Source organism: Pituophis catenifer, unplaced genomic scaffold, assembly GCF_029215685.1.
Source record: "Pituophis catenifer annectens isolate HBS135680 unplaced genomic scaffold, rPitCat1.0.hap2 SCAF_2, whole genome shotgun sequence".
NCBI classification, from domain to species: domain Eukaryota; kingdom Metazoa; phylum Chordata; class Lepidosauria; order Squamata; family Colubridae; genus Pituophis; species Pituophis catenifer.
This window is the reverse complement of record NW_027256882.1, coordinates 54,882,613-54,902,405: the sequence shown is the minus strand read 5'-3', so window position 1 is coordinate 54,902,405 and position 19,793 is coordinate 54,882,613. Positions and strand designations below refer to the sequence as shown.

Sequence of the window (19,793 nt, the reverse complement as noted above, 5' to 3'; positions counted from 1 at the left end):
ATGGGGGTTGGGAGTTACCAGCTCCTTTTTTTTTCCCCAGATAGGTGAGTGAATGAGAAAAATGATTTCAATCCTGTTAAAATGTCATCCTGATGTTCAAGTTTCTTAGGAGATTGGTGTGCAGCCTCTTCTAACAGAGTAACATAATATATGAGAATCATCTTGCACACTTTCTTGTCCTGTAATTGCTTCACTTCTAGCTCTTGATTCCCCATCACTGCATACAGTACACACCAGACAATGGATAGAAACTGCACCGCCAGAATTGTTAGATTTATTTATACAAATTTACATACAATGTATAGATCTGACCATCTTTCTTCCACGACACAGGAAAGCTAAGAATAGATTAAAACCAAAGCAATAAAACCCAGCAAAAATAGGTAGCATGGGACCTTTAATGCAGTGGAGCCCCCCAGCAACATTCATCCTACAGATATAAACCATGCACCTAGCAAACTTTAGATGTCAGCTCAAGGCCTGTGAGAATAGCTAAGTTTTAAAATACTAATAAGGTTGGAGCCATCTGAATCTCACAAAGAATGGTATTCTACAGGATAGGCACTGTAACAGATAAGGCATTTTTGAGCAGTTTGAGGGAGAATAATGTGGGAATAGAAGCAGCATGCCTCCTCCTGCCTTGATTCACGTTAATTCTCCCCAAACAAAGCCAAATATTTCTGTTCTTTCCCTTCTTGAGAAATTAATATGGTATCCTGCTGCTATCTGGGAAGTCAGGAGGTTGAATTGTGTTTCCTGCTCCTTTCCAACTTTCACATTTAGAATTTTCTGATTAAAACTATTAAAGTCATTGTATACGGGGTATACTTCATCCACAGTGAAGGTGAAGTCAATGGATTCTAAGAAAAATTCTAAGAACATTCTTCTCTTCAGAGGTTCTAAGCAGAGATTATCAAATGCACTCCATCAAAATGTGACCCTGATTGGTGTGTTGTTGATGATGATGATGCTTTTGGATTCATTAACGTTATTTCTGAAATTAAGCAAAGACTGGATAAATTTGGGCTAATGTCCACATTAAAAACTAATTATCCAAATTTAGACCAACTATAAACCACTAGTTATTTTTAGGATGAAAATGAATCTGACATGCCCCTGCTTCCTAAATTTAAGTTTTCTTTTTCTAATTTTATTTATCATTTTGCCCTGAACATCATGTCAGTTTGTCATGGCATTCTCAGTACATTTATTCACAAAAGTGGGGGAGGGGGAATTACAGACTATATAAATGCAGTGTGAATAAAGATATAAATAAGGGAGATTTGACAATACCACCAAGCTTATGTTTGTTGATATATTACAAAGCCAATCAGTTGAGACAGCTAATATTATTTCTGGGGATGATCAAAATAAACCATCGATGGGCAACAGTTGTTTCTCTGGGTTTAAGAAAGGACACGCTATTAATGATCATTGGACCTCCCCAGTTGCCCCCATAAGTATTCTCAGTACGTGAAACTGAAGCTACATGGATGTACTGTTTGAGACAAACATGGCTTACAAAAGCTCAGCAGAGAGTAAACTCAGAACTGTTTGCAAAGTCACACCAAACTCAAAAGAATAAATTTCCTAGATCCAGAATTTTATATTCAAATTAGAGGTTAAGGAATAATGTTTGACTATTATTACAATAAGGGATGCGATGGCTCAGTGGCTAAGACGCTGAGCTTGTCGATTGAAAGGTCGACAGTTTTTTTTTTTTTTTAATTTGATTTATATGCTGCCCTTCTCCGGAGATTCAGGGCGGCTTACAATGTGCTCAGCAATAGCCTTCATCCTTTTGTATATTTATACAAAGTCAGCTTATTGCCCCCACAACTGGGTCCTCAATTTACCTACCTTAGAAAGGATGGAAGGCTGAGTCAACCTTGAGCCTTGGCGAGATTCAAACCTGCAGTAATTGCAGGCAGCTGGTCTTAATAACCAGCTTAATAACAGGGTGCCTTAGACCACTGTACTACCAAGGCTCTTGGTAGTTCAGCGGTTCAAGTCCCTAGTGCCGCGTAACTGGGTGAGCTCCCATTAACTTGTCCCAACTTCTGCCAACCTAGCAGTTCAAAAGCATGTAAAGAATGCAAGTAGAAAAATAGAGACCACCTTTGGTGGGAAGGTAACAGCGTTCCATGCGCCTTTGGCGTTTAGTCATGCTGGCCACATAAACACAGCAAGGTCTTCGGAACAGCGTTGGCTCTTTGGCTTTGAAACGGAGATGAGTACCACCCCCTAGAGTTGGGAATGACTAGCACATATGTGCGAGAGGAACCTTTACCTTTATCTTATTACAATACAATAAGAGATCATGAGAGAGTGTTTTCCAGAATATATGAGAAATAAATTCACTGGAAGGGTTTACATCATTCTTTAAGAAATGTGGTTGGTTATCAGAAAGACCACATTGAACAAAACAGTCTGCAAGGCTCTGGAGTTTGGAGTATACATGCAAGCAAAAGAATTAAAAAATATGCTCAGTAAAAAAATTTGGATCATTGTTTGAATACATCAGGCAGCTGTCAGACAGTCTTGACCATAACTACCAGTGCAGCATGTAATGTTTTTGCAGGATCAAATGGCATTGTGGTTTTTAATGAATGGATAATGTGTTATTATTTCTTGCCCTGGCACTTGTCCAAGAAACTAACATCTTAACATATGCAATTGAAGTAGGTTTGTCGATGAAGATTCTCAGTCATCCAGGTAGCATTATCTGGAAGCTGAATCATAGCAACTGAACTTCTTTCCTTGTTGGTTCGAAAGATTTTGCTACTTATGGCTTAGGACCTAGCTATCTACAAGACCGCATTCTGCCACCGATTGCCTCCCACCGACCAGTACTCTCACACAGAGATGGCCTCCTCAGGGTGCCCTCAGCCAAACAATGTAGACTGGCGACCCCCAGGGGGAGAGCCTTCTCTGTGGGGGCCCCTGCCCTCTGGAATGAATTGCCCCCGGACATACGAAGGATCCCCAACCTGCGCACCTTCCGTCGTGCAGTGAAGACCCTGTTATTCCAGCAAGCCGCTCTGATGGGATAAATGGTTTTAATTTGGTTTTAATGGGGTTTTAAAATTGGTTTTAAATGAGAGTTTTAAATTCGGCCTATGATTTAATTATTTTAATCTGCTTTTAAATTCTATTTTGTACACTGTTTTATTATGGCTGTTCACCGCCCTGAGTCCTTCGGGAGAAGGGCGGTATATAAATTAAATTAAATAAATAAAATAAATAAATAAATTATCCAAGTAGCTTCTTCAATCTGAGTAAGTTGGTTAGGGGTACCCTGTATTTGTCCTCCAGAGAAATTTCATTTCTCACCTAATCTGGACAAGCTCCAGTGGTGGGTTGCAACCGGTTTGCCGCAGATTGGGCGAACCGGTAGCTGCGGCGGCAGGAGGCTCCACCCACCTGCCTGGATGTCTCTGCGCGTGCGCGGAAGCTTCTGCACATGCACAGAAGCTCATGCGAGCGCCCATGAGCGAACCGGTAGCAACGGGGTTTCAAACCCACTACTGACAAGCTCCTTTGGTGAGTAAGCAAAGAGTCATTGGGATGTAAATGTTCCAACTCCTAAATCCTTACCCATAGGTGGATTGTTAAGAGTGATCTCCCTGGTGAACCTTTGAAGTGGTCTTAAGTCTTTCTGGAGACTAATGAAAGAGCAGCATTAAAAAATGGGAGTACAGGTTGTGTTTGAAGCCTCCACCCTATTGAGGGAAAGATTTTCCATTTTGACCCAAATGGATTCCTTATATTTCTTTCCTCTTCCTAGTTTCTTCTGTAAGATCTTGAAATGGCCCAATTTATCTGAAAGATCCTACTGTTTTGAATTTTGCACACTCAGTGTTACATTATTATTGAACACAACACAGTTAAATATAACATTTAAAGGAGAAAAATACATTTTAAAATGTGTACTGCCATATTTTAAAGCTATTGTATTGCCATTTTCTCATCTTCATTTTGTTTTCAATAAACTCACCATTTACAGGACAATTGGGCAACTCGTAGATGATGCAACTGTAAAAAAGGGTACTGGTTACAATAGTCATATCTTATTTACAGGACCGTAGACATCATGTTTCCCAGTTACCGGTTCCTGTGGAAGAATGGCAACATAAATATACTTATCTTGCTTCCTAGAGGCTTCTGGCTGGTTATTGTGGGTAGGGAATGTTGGAACAGATAAGGGGTCATTTTGTGGAACAAGTGGATGGGTCTTGGTGCTGTGAGTGACAGGGGTTGCATTCCACCCCAAAACAAATATGCTGCAGTTCTTTTGACAACACAATATGCCTTCGCACAGCTCCTAAAGCGTGTTCAATGCGGAAGGAAGTGAGAGAAGCCAGTGTTATTGGCTTCAATTCTAAGAAACAATGGCTCCTTTTAAAGTAGGAGGTAATGGAAGTGACGAGAGTATATACGGTTTCTTGACACAAAGGGTGGTTCTATGTTTGCTTTCTTTCACTGTTAAAAGTAAGTGGTTATGCTAATTCTGGTTGCTGGGAGAAATGGGTATGTATGTTTGGCAAGGGTGAGCTGTATACACTCCGGTCAAATGTGCATAGCAAGTGGGATTTAGTAGCTCTCCTTGGGACATAAAGTAAAAGTGTTTTCTGCAATCGCTGGTCAGTTGTAATTTATGGGAAAAAAATGTCTCGGGTACACACACCATCCTTGTAAAACTGGTCTCCATGGATAAAGGTACTGTATATGAGTGCTAAAGGCAAAACATTGAATGTTGATTAATTCTCTTTCTATCTGAAAGAGAACATTCTAAATCCATACATTTTCACATCTCTAGTCAGTTGTTCTTACAAAACTTAGTAACTGGCATTATAATGAATCATAGTACAGGGGTGTAAAACTCAAGGCCCGGGGGCTGGATCTGGCCTGTGGGATGCTTAGATCTGGCCCACAGGACCACCCTGGAAACAGCGAAGGACTGGCCCGCAGTGCCTCTGCCTGCAAAAATGGAGCTCACAAGGGCCGTGGGCAGCCCTCCTGAGCGCCATTTTCACTGGCAGAGGGTTGCAGGAGGCCATCACAGCTGAAAACGGAGCTCGGAAGCCCGTTTTCACTGGCAGAGTGCTCGGGCCACCACAGGCACCCCCACACGAGTGATGTCGAGCTGCCCATGCCCACCCCTGATGAAATCAGCCTGTAGTACAGAGCCTGTAGTACAGTGGACTAAAGCGCTGTTATTAACTGCTGCTTGCAATTACTGCAAGTTCAAATCTAACCAGGCTCAAGGTTGACTCAGCCTTCCATCCTTTCAAAGGTAGATAAAATGAGGACCCAGATTGTGGGGCAATAAGCTGACTTTGTATAAATATACAAAAGTATGAAGGCTATTGCTTAACGCGTTGTAAGCCGCCCTGAGTCTCTGGAGAAGGGCAGCATATAAATTAAAGCAAAAAAAAAAAAATGAGTTTGATATCCCTGCCATAGTATATACAGGTAATTTACAATTTACAACCATTCATTCAGTGACTGAAGTTACAATGGCACTGAAAAGATTACAGTTTCTCACACTTTCGACCTTTGTAGGATCCCCATAGTCACATGACCAAAATTTAGACGCTTGGCAACTGGCTTGTATTTATGACGGTTACAGTGTCCTGTGTCATGTGATCACCTTTCATGACCATTTAATAAAGTCAGTGGGGAAGCCAGGCTCACTTAACAAATGTTACTAGCTTAACAAATGCAGTGATTCACTGAACAACTGTGACAGGAAAGGTCGTAAAATGGGACAAAATTAACTTAACAATTAACTTTAGCAATGGAACTTCTGGTTTCAATTGTGGTTTTAAATTGAGGTTTACCTGTACTGAGATAATATTTTGCAGGATTTAGAGCTGCAATATGTCCAAACTCACTTTCCCTTCATACATTTAGAAGGCAGTGCTGATGTTACAGCAGTTTTCCTTGAGGTATTTCAGACAGTTTCTCCAATTAGCTTAAAAAGTGTTGGCTACTTCTTTCTCTGGCTATATTCCAGCTGGGTAACTCAGTATGTTCTCTTTATCACTGGCCCTTAATCGATTCTGCATTCTTTTAAACTGCTGTCAGAGAAGAGATTAAACAATTTTTAGTTTTTATGTACAACCTGAGAATAACTCTCTTCTAGACCAAGGTAGGGAAAAAGGGTACAACTCGACTGCTTTTATTTCAGAAACTTTTCAAAAGGCAAATTTAATTGCCTGCTCTGCTACTTTTTCTCTTCCACCATATATTCTGTTTCTTCCTTCTATGATCGTGGCTTGCTATCAGTTCTCTTTTCCTACAGAAAGGACAATGAAAGGCTAACATTTTATATATTTGTTAAACAAATTTATATGGTCACCCCACTCACACATATTCTGAGCAGCTCACAAAAATAAAAGTCCACATTAAATAATCCATCGATCTCTCAGTGAATCAGTTGGATTGGGACTAGGAGACCAAGGTATTCATTCTCTCTCTCTCTCCCTCCCTCCCTCTCTCTCTCTCCCTCTCCCTCTCCCACACACACACACACACACACACACACACACACACACACAGTAGCATTGCTGTCAATTAAATTCTGATGTAGGAACTAAAGTTGTCCATACTTTATCTTCTGCAGATTCCAGGGAACTATAACATAAAACAGTGATGGCTAACCTTTTTGCCATCACGTGCCAAAAGTGGGGGGAGCGCAGGGAGTCGCCCCCACCCATAATTCTATGTGCCCCACCTCCCTGTGCATGCACACACAACCCCCCCATGTGACCCCCGCTTTTGACATGTTATTTATTTATTTATTTATTTATTTATTTATTTATTTATTTATTTGCATTTCTATGCTGCCCAACTCTCAAGGGACTCTGGCACAGTAGGCCCATTTTTCGCTCTCCTCAGGCTCCAGAGCCTTTCTAGGAGCCTGGGGAGGGTGAAAACTTCCTTCCCCACCCTCAGCCCCCCGGAAGCCCTCCAGAAGCCAGAAACAGCCTGTTTGCCGACTTCCGGTAGGACCGGAAGGCCCGTTTTTTGCTCTCCCCAGGAGCCTGGGGAGCCTTTCTAGGAGCCTGGGGAGGGCAAAAATGGCCTTCCCCACCCTCCTGGAGGCCCTCCGGAGGCCAGAGACTTCGGTGGGACCAGAAGTCGGGAAACGTGCCATAGGTTTGCCATCATGGACATAGAACATTTGTAACTAAACTTATTGACTTTTCCAAACTTAGAAAAAACCAAAAATAAATGTATATTTATCCACCAGTTACTGGAAGTAAATCTTACTAAGATTAGTGGGATGTCTGAGCAGATATGGATAACATTCCAGTACAATTAGTTACTTTAAATAAAAATAATCACATAGCTAATTTTTTGGCAACTGAAATGATAATAAGCAAGTATTCATTTTGTCTAGTCTAGTGAAAAGAAGGACCAGGAATGACATGATAGCAGAGTTCCAATATTTGAGTGGCTGCCCCAAAGAACCAAGGGATGGAAAATAATCAAGGAGAGAAGCAACCTAGAACTAAGGAGAAATTTCCTAACAGTGTGAACAATTAACCAGTGGAACAGCTTGCCTTCAGAAGCTGTGGGTGCTCAATCGCTGGAGTTTTTTAAGAAGAGACTGGACAGCCACTTGCCTGGAATGATACAGGATCTCCTGCTTGTGCAGGGACTAGAAGATCTGCAGGGTTCCTTCCAACTCTGTTATTCTATTAAATGAAGAGTACCAATGTTATTCTATTAAATGAAGAGTACCAATAATGTCATAGTTATTTATGCCAGAACAATTACAATCTGGTAAAGCAAATCAGTCTTGAGTAAATAGGAATCTCTGGATTGTCCTCATGAAAATCTATCCATGGGACATGAAGCCAAAAAGCCACAGAGCAGATGAGACATGGCAAAACAGATTGACAGAGTGAAACAAGACTTTATTCAACCTACAGTATATCTTGGAAATATATTGAGAGAGGCTGGACTGCAAGGAGATGAGCGTTATTTTAAAATTGGAAGAAGTAATTCAGTAACCTGCACAACGCTGATATTATTTTGCTATCTGAAAATGCAAATGATCTGCAATGGAAGTAATGGAAGTCAAGGAGGCATGTAACAAATGAGACTGGAATTAAATATAAAGATCAATAAAATCAGTAAAAACAGATTCAGCAACCAGCCTTAGAATGGGCAATGAAGACATTGAAGTGATAGATAGCTCCTGTCTTTTAGGATCAAGCATCAAGAGTAGAGGAACCAGAAGTCGGGAAATACGCTTAGTAGCAAAGCATAGTCGAATATTGGACTTAGTAGAATAGCACTTGGAAAAGAACATGTCTGTATTTACTAAGATCAGAATCTCACAGATAATATTTGCCCTGTGACAGTCTGTTGAAGGAAAAGTTGGATTTTGAAGATGCAGGATTGAAAGAGTAGTGTCACTTTTGAAACTCCGTGTTGGAGAAGACCTTGGGAATACCATGGATCAGACAAACCAATAGATCATTGAACAAATGAATCTAGAATTCTCATTCATGGCACAAATGCCCAGGCTCAAATGATCATACTGTCCTATAAAACATTCCACAAAGTTCTAGCTCTATTGAAAAGTTTAGAAGGAAAGAGAAGAGAATATGAGCCCCATAAGGTAGACCACATCAAGAAACTAACTACATATGAAGGTAAATTATATTTTATTGAGATAGGCTATAGCACGGGTGTCAAACTCGTGGCATGTTGTCACGTGACGTATCACGCCTTTTCCCCCTTCGCTAAACGGGGTGGGCGTGGCCAGTGTGTGATGTATCTGGCCCACGGGCCGCAAGTTTGACACCCCTGGGCTACAGTAACAGAATTTCACAAGTCTGCTTTCATTTTATCTTCCCTCCCTCTTATAGCCCATTAGTCAGGGAGGAGCCAGCCTGTCTTCCTAACACTTATTTTCTTTCTTAAGGAATGTTTCTGCCATTCCTGCCAGGGCAGGAATGTTTCTGTAACAGCTTCTGAATATTTCCTTAAGACCATCTCCATGGCTTTACAGAAAATGACTATCAGCAAGATAGATAGATTTAGTTACAACAGTGTGTGCACATTAGAAGACCTGTGGGACCAGATTGGGGCAAATCTATCTATGTGGAGAAAATCTATTAGTTGTTTAGAGTTGACACTGATTTCATAGCATGTAATCAATCAAGGCAAGTTAATACAAGTGTTCTCCAAATCCTGCTCATAAGGAAACTGTGACCAAGAAAAATTGAGTTATGAATGCATTCACCTTCGGCATGATGTAACACCAAGCTGTGGTTAATTAAAGTATACATTTCTATTTCCCTTTTTTCAATTGAAGCTCTGAAAGAAGAGAAGACAGCCCAAGGCTCTGTGTCGTAACTATTATGGTGGCATCTAAACTTTTTCAGTAGCTAATCTATCCATTAGATAGGAAATATTTTGAAAAAAGAGATAAGATTCTTAAATACAGTTGATTATAACGAAGGTTGAAAATTTTGAATACCGTCACTGTATATAAATATTCAAAGTACAAGGTTCTTGGTGATGTTAGACAATAAAGCAAATTAAAAGCTAATTGAAAAATCTGAAAACATTCTGCAGTGAACAGAATATGGGCATTTCTTAAAAGATTAGTATTTTATGCTTCCAACGTTGGTTTTCAAAATGTGATGATGATATTGTTGCTGCTTTGCTACTGCAAATAGCAATGTTTGTGGCAAGAAGGGGAAATGAGCTAAATGTTGCCTGCTCCACCCCAACCCAGCACATTAAAATTCATTATACAAGTCTCTTTACACCAGGAGTTTCTATCTTCAATAAATATAGCCATGTGATGTTTTATTTCAGGTAGTTGGGTTATTTACTGTATATAAAGATCTAAATTTTTCCCAAATGATCACTGACTCAGGAATCCTGTATCCATTTGCTAACACTTAATTATAAGTAATAATATATATGTCTGTGCTGTAAATCAGAGATAGGGAAAAGCCTTGGAAAGTCTTGACGCACACTATTATTATCATACCTCTCTGTAACTATTTAAAGTTTTTGATTTTTGCTCTCTCTTGAAAAGGAGATTTGCCACTTAACCCTAGAATATAGTTTACTTTTTTTTTTGAACACACAAACCTTTCCAAACTATCACCAGAGTGCATTACTGAAACTAAAATAGCTTCAGATTTTCTTTCACTGTCCAAAATCACTTAAGTTTCAGGAATGTGGGTAGATGGGAGGAATGTTATTCTTAGCATCTGCTATTCTAGGCAAAAGCTGGATAATTTGTCAGGGGCTCTGAAGGCAGCAAATGTCCTGGGCTATAGACTTTAGAGGCCAATAGGTACGTGTGCACAGCTAGGTATGACACACAAAACCTCCTCATGCAGGTACACACACACACACACACACACACACTCTTCCCCTCCCCTGTCTACATTGCTCAATATCTTTGTGTTCCCTTTGTTGTTGGCAGCAAAAATATTAGGCCATCTCTCCTTCTAGGGACGTAACTTAATATTGCCAAGTCCACCGGCAGCTTTCTGAATCTGCCACTTGGCAAGAAAACTTCACTGTAAGGTGTGGCAGGTGAGAGATACTTGACCAGCCACACGAATGACTCAACAGGCCTCTTTCAATCTACATTTGCCCTATTGAGTCAACTGAGTAGCCACAACACTTCCTGGGCAGTGTCTTGGTTTGCTGAGAAAGGCAGGGAGAGGCTGTTGAGGAGTAATCCTAGTTGCCTCTGTATTTCAGTGGTCAGCAAGATGCCCAGAAGAAGTATCTTCCAGATCACTGAAAAATTCCCCAAACACCATCAGGAAATGCATATATTAACCTAGTTTGTCTCAAAGTTTTGATAAGAAAATAAGAATGGAAGACCCACCATATATTCCCTGTTGAACTCCTCCGTCTATATATAGTATAACCTACTAAGGTTACTTTGGATTGAGCACCAACCAGGGGTGAAATGCTACCGGTTCGCACCAGTTGGGGTGAACCGGTAGTGATAAAATCTACCTGTTTGGGCGAATTGGTAGTAAAAGAAAATTATCAGTTTGTCCAAACCGATATTTCCGACAATCAGCTGTGCCACGCGGTTTTCAGCTAAATCATGCGGCGCAGCTGTTTCCCCCTCCCTTGCTGTTCTACTTACCTTGTTAAGCCTTCTTTTTCCACGCGAAGCGTGCTTTTGGCATGCATTGTGCATGCGCATGCAGCATGCTTTTGGTGTGCACTGCATGTGCATGCATAGCGTGCTTTTGGCGCGTATTGCACATGCACTCACATAGCACGTGTTTGGCATGCACTGCGCGGGCAGCGAACCAGTGGCAATCTGCAGAGGATTTCACCACTGGCACCAACTGTTTATTTCTCAGAGGTTGCCTCTTGGGAATTGCTGTGGATATTGACTGATAGGTCTCTTGAGTTTTAACCCCAGAGTGGTACCACTTTTCAAAATTATATAAATTTACAACTTGTGTTCGTAATAATAATTTAATCAACTTGATTTCGTCCTGTTTTTTCTTACGTACATCTGAAAGTCACCGAGATCCAGCCAGTTTCATAAATAATAATTTATATTCATTTATGTGTTTGTTTTTGTTTCTCGTACTTATATACAATCAAGTACCTCTGGGCAAAGTAAAGGAATGCTGTAACAATTGGTGCAAAATCGGTGATTTAGGTTCCGTCCAATCCTATAGTATAGCACAGTGCATCTTTGGAAAGTATTTAGAATATTTTGAAATATTGGTTCTTTCTTGTCTGGAGAAGGGTTTGACAGTAAGAAAGAAAAAAATTGCTCGTTCTTTCCGTTGAGGAAGCCAGTTTTATTTTTGCCTCAAGAATATTCTGAGTCATCCTCTGACGTGTATATCTGAACTGGACTCTGGCATCACCCATAATTTCCAGTTTCTTCCACTCAATCTGCGTTTTACACTTTCAGGTGAATAAGACCAGTTTTGTTTGCTCGAAAGTCAGAGACTATCTTTTTCCTCCAGTTCTGCGGTACTTCCCTTCCAGCAGAGGAGATAGAGGGAGGGGCTGTTTTTCTATGATTTTCTATGAGCTGTAAAGTGCAGTTGCTAATTCAGCTTTATCAAACCCGCAGAAGAGCTTTGTCAACATATATTGGCGTTTCTCTTGATAGTGTACTATAGATGCCTGTCTTTTTAAAGCTTTTTCAAATTGTTTGAGAGGTGCTGCGTTTTTGTCTTATCTCTGGAGAATGAGGCAACCTGTGCAATTTGATATAACCCATTTTAAACACGGACACTCTTCTTAAGAAGAAATTATTTTTAATAGGAAAATTGTGGTTACAATCCAGCTTGCAACATTTACAGTATATTAAGGAGTGAAAAGTCACAGAATCCATCTGAGCCTTTCGTAAGGGTCATAGCCTAAAAACCTGGCTATGTTCCCAAGATTGGGACGCTGAATGTGTCAAGGGCCCTATTTCTTGGTTGTATTGCTAACTGGCCTAGTATCTTGCTCCTATGTATATTTAATGTGAATGTTTTTACTGTTTTTATTGTTTTAATATATTTTAGTACATTTAACTGTAATACAATATTTTTATAAGTCATCCAGAACAGGGGTGGGATTCAAAAAATTTAGCAACTGGTTCTCTGCCCAGTTGCTGGGTGGGTGTGGCCATGCTGGGCGTCACCTACTCAGCCTCCTGCACCATAGGGGGGGTGTTTTTACCCTCCCCAGGCTTCAGAGGCTTTCTTTGAGCCTCTGGGAGGGTGAAAACGGCCTCCCCCGGGCTCCAGAGGCCAGAAACAGGCCCGTTTCCAGACTTCCGGAACTTCTGGGAGGCCTGTTTTTCGCCCTCCCCAGGCTCCGGAGGCTTTCCTCAAGCCTCTGGGAGGCGAAAAGAGCTTCCCCCCGGGCTCCAGAGGCCCTTCGGAGGCTGGAAACGGACTCATTTCCAGACTTCTGGGAGGTCCATTTTTCGCCCTCCCAGAGCCTCCTCATGAGTCCTGCACTTACCTGGCATCCAAAACGGGCCGCATGGACACTCCTGGGAAGAGTGAGCGAAGGCAGCCAGTCCTTGCAACTTCTGGTTCGGCAAACCAGATGTAAAAATAGCATCCGGTTCGCCCGAATTGGTCCAAACCAGCTGGATCCCACCCCTGATCCAGAATCATTGACTAAGATGAGTGGCTGTAGAAATTGAATGAATGAAAGAATGAAAGTGTGTGTGCGTGCATGCTTTGGGCAGTCAACAAACTAGAAACAGTCATGGCATTAGATCAAGATTAAATGTTTGCTAACACTCAGGTATTGGACACTAACCCATCCTTCTACAACTTGGTAGCCTCCAGAAATATTGGACAATTCTCATAATTCCTAGACAGCCTGGTCATTATCCTGGAGGTTGAAGGAGCAGGTGAGAACAGGATAAGTCAATCTGATGTTCCCCTTATATATTGATATTGCAACTTCTAGAATTTCCAACTGGCATGACTGTTGCTAGCTGAGCATTTCAGATCCTTCAATTTCAGCAGAGAAAGAAAATGACAGGTAAGTGGATGGTTGGAATAGATTATTTTACACTGGCTACAGTCACTTTTGTGAGATAGGCAGCCATAAACACTATTTAAATAAATAAAATCATCCATTTGCTTCACGGTCATGGTGGGATTTCAACACCATAAACAGATCTCCCCTGACAGATGATCTGATCTGAAGAGCCTGTTGGAAATAATTAGTCAGGCCAATTGTCTGGGCCTCTTTGTGGAACTGTCTATTTCCAGAGTGATAGTTACTATCATTTTTACTTTGAAGAGCAATTTGTGAAAGCTTTGGAAATGCACAATTCTGAAGAAGAGGTTGTTTGTTTAAGTATATTATTCTCCTTTTTTTCTAAAGATCACATTAATTAGTACATATAATTTCCTGGGTGTCATTTTTGTTCAAATTCTTGCGATTATTCATTTCAGAGAATCTTTCGCAGATGTATTTCCTAATGCCTTAGGCTTAGAAATCTGGAGGCTGTTAAATAATTAACTTGCTCTCTGCTGTTGTATTTACTTCATCGTGGCCTCAGCTTTCTGAAAATGCAGTTCTCATGCGTTAAACAAGCATTTTGCTTTTTATAATAGGTAGTGTCCTTGTTTTTGATTTCTGAAAACTGTTGCACGTCAACATTTTTGCATAAATGGACTTCATTGGAAAAGTAGTCAAAGCACTCTTCTTATAAAAACTTTTCCTCCTTTTTGGGGGTATGTGGATATGTGCATATTATATTTCATTATAGGAAAGGAAAAAATTAAGCCAAAGACAAGAAACATGAGTTTTATATAGTTGAAATTTATTAATGATTATGATCCTAAAACTGATGTAAATATACATTTCTTTTCTTGATCATTTGAATCTACTTTTGCTCACAGGTGGTTCCTAATTTAAAAGCTTATTTTCCAATGGAACAGTTTGAAGCCAGACAATCATTACTTAGTCTTTAAGCTTTGACCTATTACCTGGTTCTGCAGCCCTGAAGTGTTCATTTTATAGATTGACTTTGGTCAATGTCAAGTCTTAATATTGGTTATATTACTTTTTAAATTATTATCTAATCTCCAACACAGAAGATAGTTTACAACAATAATAAAATGAAAAGTAGAAAACGAGTTAATGCCGCCTGGGGAGGGGAAGTTGTGGGTTAACCTCCCAGGGAATGCCATTTCATGCCCCATCCTGTTACATCTCATGATTGGTGGGGTCCTCAACATACAGAAGAACATACCCTGTTCCCTCAAACTGAGTAGGCAGAATTTATCAGGGAAAAAATCTGGTATCTTATAGATACCAAAATCTGAGCCATGTAAGGTTTTCTATATCATAACCAATAGTTTGAATTCCCTTTGGAAGTGCACTTACAACCAGTGCAGATCTCATTGCAAATGTATTATGTGGCAGTAAGAAGACTGTCCTGCAAACAAACAGCTTGCTACACTTTGCAATAGTGGAAATTGTGTGGTGGTCTTTCAAGGGCATCCCTCTTGTCAAGTGAATTACAGTAATCTGAACAAGAGATGACAAGGTAATAAGTGACCAACCTCAACACCTGTGTTACGCCAAGAGGCAGAGGTTAGCTTTCTCTGCTCTAGATTCTTGGCTTTTACTTTAAGCCAACAGGGACTCTTACTTAATTTTGTTGTTATTACTACTAGATGTCTGGGGTAGAGGTGAGGATTTATTTATTTCCTGCCTTTATTTTTTTTTATAGATAAGGCAGCAAAAACACACACAATATTCTTTCCTCCAGAGCGTGGTGGCACATGAGATTAGGACACCGAGCTGACATTCAGCAGGCTCACATTTGAGACCCATTGCTGCGGGACAGGAAGAGTTCCCATCACATGCTCCAGCTTCTGCCAATCCAGCAGTTCAAAAGCAGGCAACCATGAGTAGATAAATAGGTACCACTTCAGTGGGCAACTTCACAAGGGCACGAAAGGAGCCCCCAATTGGGCATCCCCTGGGCAAATCCTTTCACTACAGAAGCACTTCAGTGCTTACAACAGGGAAGTATTAGTATACTCATTCCTCCTCCTATTTCCTCCATAAAAAGAATCGGATGAGTTGGGTTGGGCTGAGAGAAAGAGTAACTGGCTTAAAGCCACTTGGCTGGCCTTCATGAATAAAGCAGGGTCAGAACTCACCATAAGGTTTCTAGCAAGGTACCTAAGCACTCAACCAAAGTGGCTCTGTGATTCGCTCAAAAGTACAAGGAATGATACCTACCGTATTTTTCGGCATATAAGACGCTCTGGACTATAAGACGCACTTACCTTTGTTGGTGAGGAAAACAAGAAAAAGAAATCTGCCTCTGCCTCCCAGCAATTTTGCCTCGTTGCAGCAAACAGCAAATAGCCTGCTTTACTTTCATTTTCGTTTTCAGCATAGCTTGATTAGCACAAGAAAAAAAAATCTGCTCCCAGCAATTTACCTCCTTGCAGCAAGCAGCAGAGGCCTGCATAAAACAGCTGAGAGTTGGGAGGCCGATCTAATCAACTTGTGCTAATTAGGCTGTGCTGAAGCTGAAAAGAGCTGTTTCTTCTTGCTGCTTGCTCCAAGGAGGTAAACTGCTGGGAGGCAGAGGCCAAGGGGGGGGGGGGTGGGCAGTGGATGGGCGGGGCTACATTTGGTGTATAAGACGCATCTAAATTTTCACCCCCTTTGAGGAGAAAAAGGTGCGTCTTATACTCCGAAAAATACGGTATGTCTTGCTCCAGGTAGTGTGCTGGCTGGCTCTGAAAAGGTGGGCATTGCAGAACTTGTACCCAATCAGAACAGTTTCCTGGCCTAAGTGCTCCTAAGACAGTGATGATTTCATATTTAGGAGCCATTTGAACAGTCTAAAAGGGATTTGTTTATCGAGATGATTTGCTTCTCAGGCCAAAAGGGAAGCAAGTGGTGCTGGCTAGCTTGTCTGTCTTGATATTGGATTCCTAGTTGCATAACACAACTATAGCTCCTCATTGAAATCAATCAGGTAGTCCTTGCTTAATGACCACAATTGGAAGCAGCAGTTAGTTGTTAAGTGAAGCCATCAATCAGTGAATCTGCAACTGTGCTTATGATCTTTCTTCAGTTTACCTTGCTTTACAGGTCTGCAAAGGTCATAAATGCAAGGATTGGTCATACAGTTACGTTTTCATTAGTTATAACAGTGAGTGATCACTGTATAAGCCTGTCACTAAATGAGGATTACCTCTATATGCAGTATCAAATTGCAGAATAATGGAGGCTCATGAACCAGGATGGCTATACTTCTTGCAATAGAGACAGAACTGTGTTAGTTTTAGTGTTTGGGCCTTGAATGGTTGTTAATGTAAAAGAAGGAGTAGCAGAATCTTGGGGCGGAGTCAAAAGAGGAATCAGCCTAGAGTCTCTATGTTCCCACAAACAAATTAAGTCCAACCTCTCTTGAATCCCATTAACCCTTATCTAAGACCAAAATAGTGCTAACAGTTAGTTGAGTAGATTCCTATGCATAGGCATGAGCCTATTTAATTGGAACTTCAGGTGTGGTCCTGGTCTTTTGTGCTTGACAGTTACCCAAATAATAAGTGTAGGTCCAACGTGCCTTCTTCTCTCTTTCTCTCTCTCTCTCTCTCTCTCTCTCTCTCTCTCCCTCCCTCCCTCCCTCCCTCCCTCCCTCCCTCCCTCCCTCTCTTTCTCTCTTAGAAGGAATGATAAATAGCTTGACTAAAGCCATTGTTTAGGTACACAGCAAATGTATGTTCAGCTGCACGCACATCTTGTTACAGCTTTAAGATAAAGTATCTCTGCCACTTTGTTGGCTTTTGAGTATCATTCTTCATGACCCTGCACAATAATAGCAATCTGGGGTTGTCTATTATGTATCACCATGAGCTTGCTGGGTAGTAAATAATACTATTGCAGTTTCTTGCTGATCGCAGTGTCTGAGCTAAGGCTTCCCCTAGCAGTGTCCAGAGTTAAGGCTCCGCTGGCAAAAGAGAAAATTGTTATGTATGAGAGGAGGAAGAGGGTGTTACTTTCATGTGTACATATGGATTGTGTACATATGGATTGAAATATGTACATATGGATTATAATTATTCTGAAGCTACTCATTCAACATTTTGATGGCCACCTAATTAATATAGAGGTTATAGAGATTAAGAGTTTCATTTAAAGGGAACATGTTCACCCGTTTGCCTTTTTATCTGAAAACTTTTAGGATAATTTTTTCTTCTTTCCATGCCTGAAGAAAAGCAAAACTTATATTTATTTATTAGTTCAATTTATATGCCGCCTTTCTCCGGAGAAGAAGAAGCTATTGTAATGGGTATGTAGATTTTTGTTGTGTTTAAAATAGTTTCAAAATAGTTTTTGTTTAATCAATAGTGCACTTTTACTATCTGATATCCAGTAAATAAACAACAGTAAAAGAAACTAGACAAATTTTAAAAACGCAAAGGTTTAATAATGTCAATACTAGGAAAGTTCCAAGATGATACCAGTATTGCTAATTCAGATTAGATGTAATATGAAGTCTTTTATGGGACAAAGTTACCAAATTTCCAATGATAAGGCTGCCTTATTCTCTTCTTTTAAAATAATTAAAAATGTTGCTTCAAACCAACATTTTGAGTCCTTTGGATTAATTAATAGGTATTTAGTTTCATGTTTGTTTCTCATTCTACCTGTTAAGGCCAATAATAGTATTCGGTGCTCAACGTTTCAAAAGGTGTAAAGGAGATCCCATTTTAAAAACTGTTCACATAAACTTTACCTGGAAGAGAAATGTAATACACCTGGGAAAAATAGAAGATTTAACCTAATACTATTTCTATTTCCTACTAGTGGCAGTCTTGTAGTGGAATGTTCAAAAACATCAAAAGAGGTTGAATTGATTTTACCTTGCTCCCTCATTCCATACTGCTAGACTCAATTCTGCAAGAGAGTATTTCTAGAGTGGTGAAACAGTGTACATTGGAATAGTGAAATATTATACTATGTAAACACATTCGTTCTGGGGGGGACTAATTAACTAATTAATTAACTAAATGCATGTTCCATGGAGAAAATATACCTATGTGGTCACGAGAAGTTTAAAAAAATGACTTGATGGCATGTAATCAAAAAATCAAATGTATATTGTCCTTGCAATTGATTGCAGGCAAGTAATTTGCTCCTTTGCATTAAAAAAAAAAAGAGTTGATTAGGTACTGGCATTTTTATTTTTTAGGAAGTTTCATCGAAATCTCTTCTATGGACAGACAGTTTCGTGAACTATTGTGGCAATTTGGCTTAGTGTGCTTCCAATAAAAACAAGGACAAATAGTCTGAAAAACAGCTTCTATCCCAGGGCAGTAACTATGTTGAATTCTACTGTATAATGCAATATCAGGCGTTTTCAATTCAATTGTATAGAATGTGAAGGATGTGTGTTTTTATATGTATAATATACACTGAAGATGGCATTTAATTTCGTTGTACGAGGTGCAATGACAATAAAGTAAACTTAAACTTAAAGTCGGAATGCTTAATGTTGTCAGATTCACTAGCTTTGTTCAGCTGTTCTGCTAACAGTACGCAAAAGGATAGAGTTTTTCATTTGATAAACTATTTTATTTACTTACGATATGATATACTTGCCTTTTAATATATGTCAATAAAGAACTATGTAAAGAACATTAAGACAGAAATATATATATATAAAGTTAGTAAAGCCACACTAAAATAGGAACCACATAATGAAAGAAATAGTAATTAATTGTATTATTATTTTAAAAATTAAGAAATTAAAATAATTAAAAATTAAGAAAACAAATATTGGCTACCAAACAGCAAAAAATGTTAGTAAAATCTCATATGCACCTCTATTGGATGATCTGAAGCTTTATGGAAAACCTTTTCTTTTTTTACTTTCAAGAGACCTAGGATCATGCTTTCTCAAATTACATTTCTGTCTCCAACTCACATTTCTTTTGATTGACTGCTGTTTTGGTTGCTTCCTCTGTTCCTCAAGATTATTCCTACAGTCTATTACAATATCCTAACCATTGTTTACAATACTTGTGGATGCAATTTGTATGTTAGAACAGTAACTCATACAATTTGGTCTTTTCCTATCTTTGTTCCATTTGGGGATAACAACAACAGGTGCGGTAATACAGTATTACTCTAGATCAGGGGTGTCAAACTCGCGGTCTTTCACCGCGAGTTTGAAAAAAAGCGAGTATGAAAAAAGTCATATCACAACTTTTTTCCCCTTCACTAAAATGGGGTGGGGGGCCGGTGTTAGCCAGCATATG

General features: G+C 39.9%; 1 protein-coding gene across 1 annotated transcript in view; it reads left to right on the top strand.

Annotated features, from left to right (window-relative positions):
• The window catches only part of FRMD4B (FERM domain containing 4B), a 176,207-nt gene that overhangs the window by 112,643 nt on the left and 43,771 nt on the right, over window positions 1-19,793 (top strand). The gene's annotated exons all lie outside the window — the stretch shown is intronic.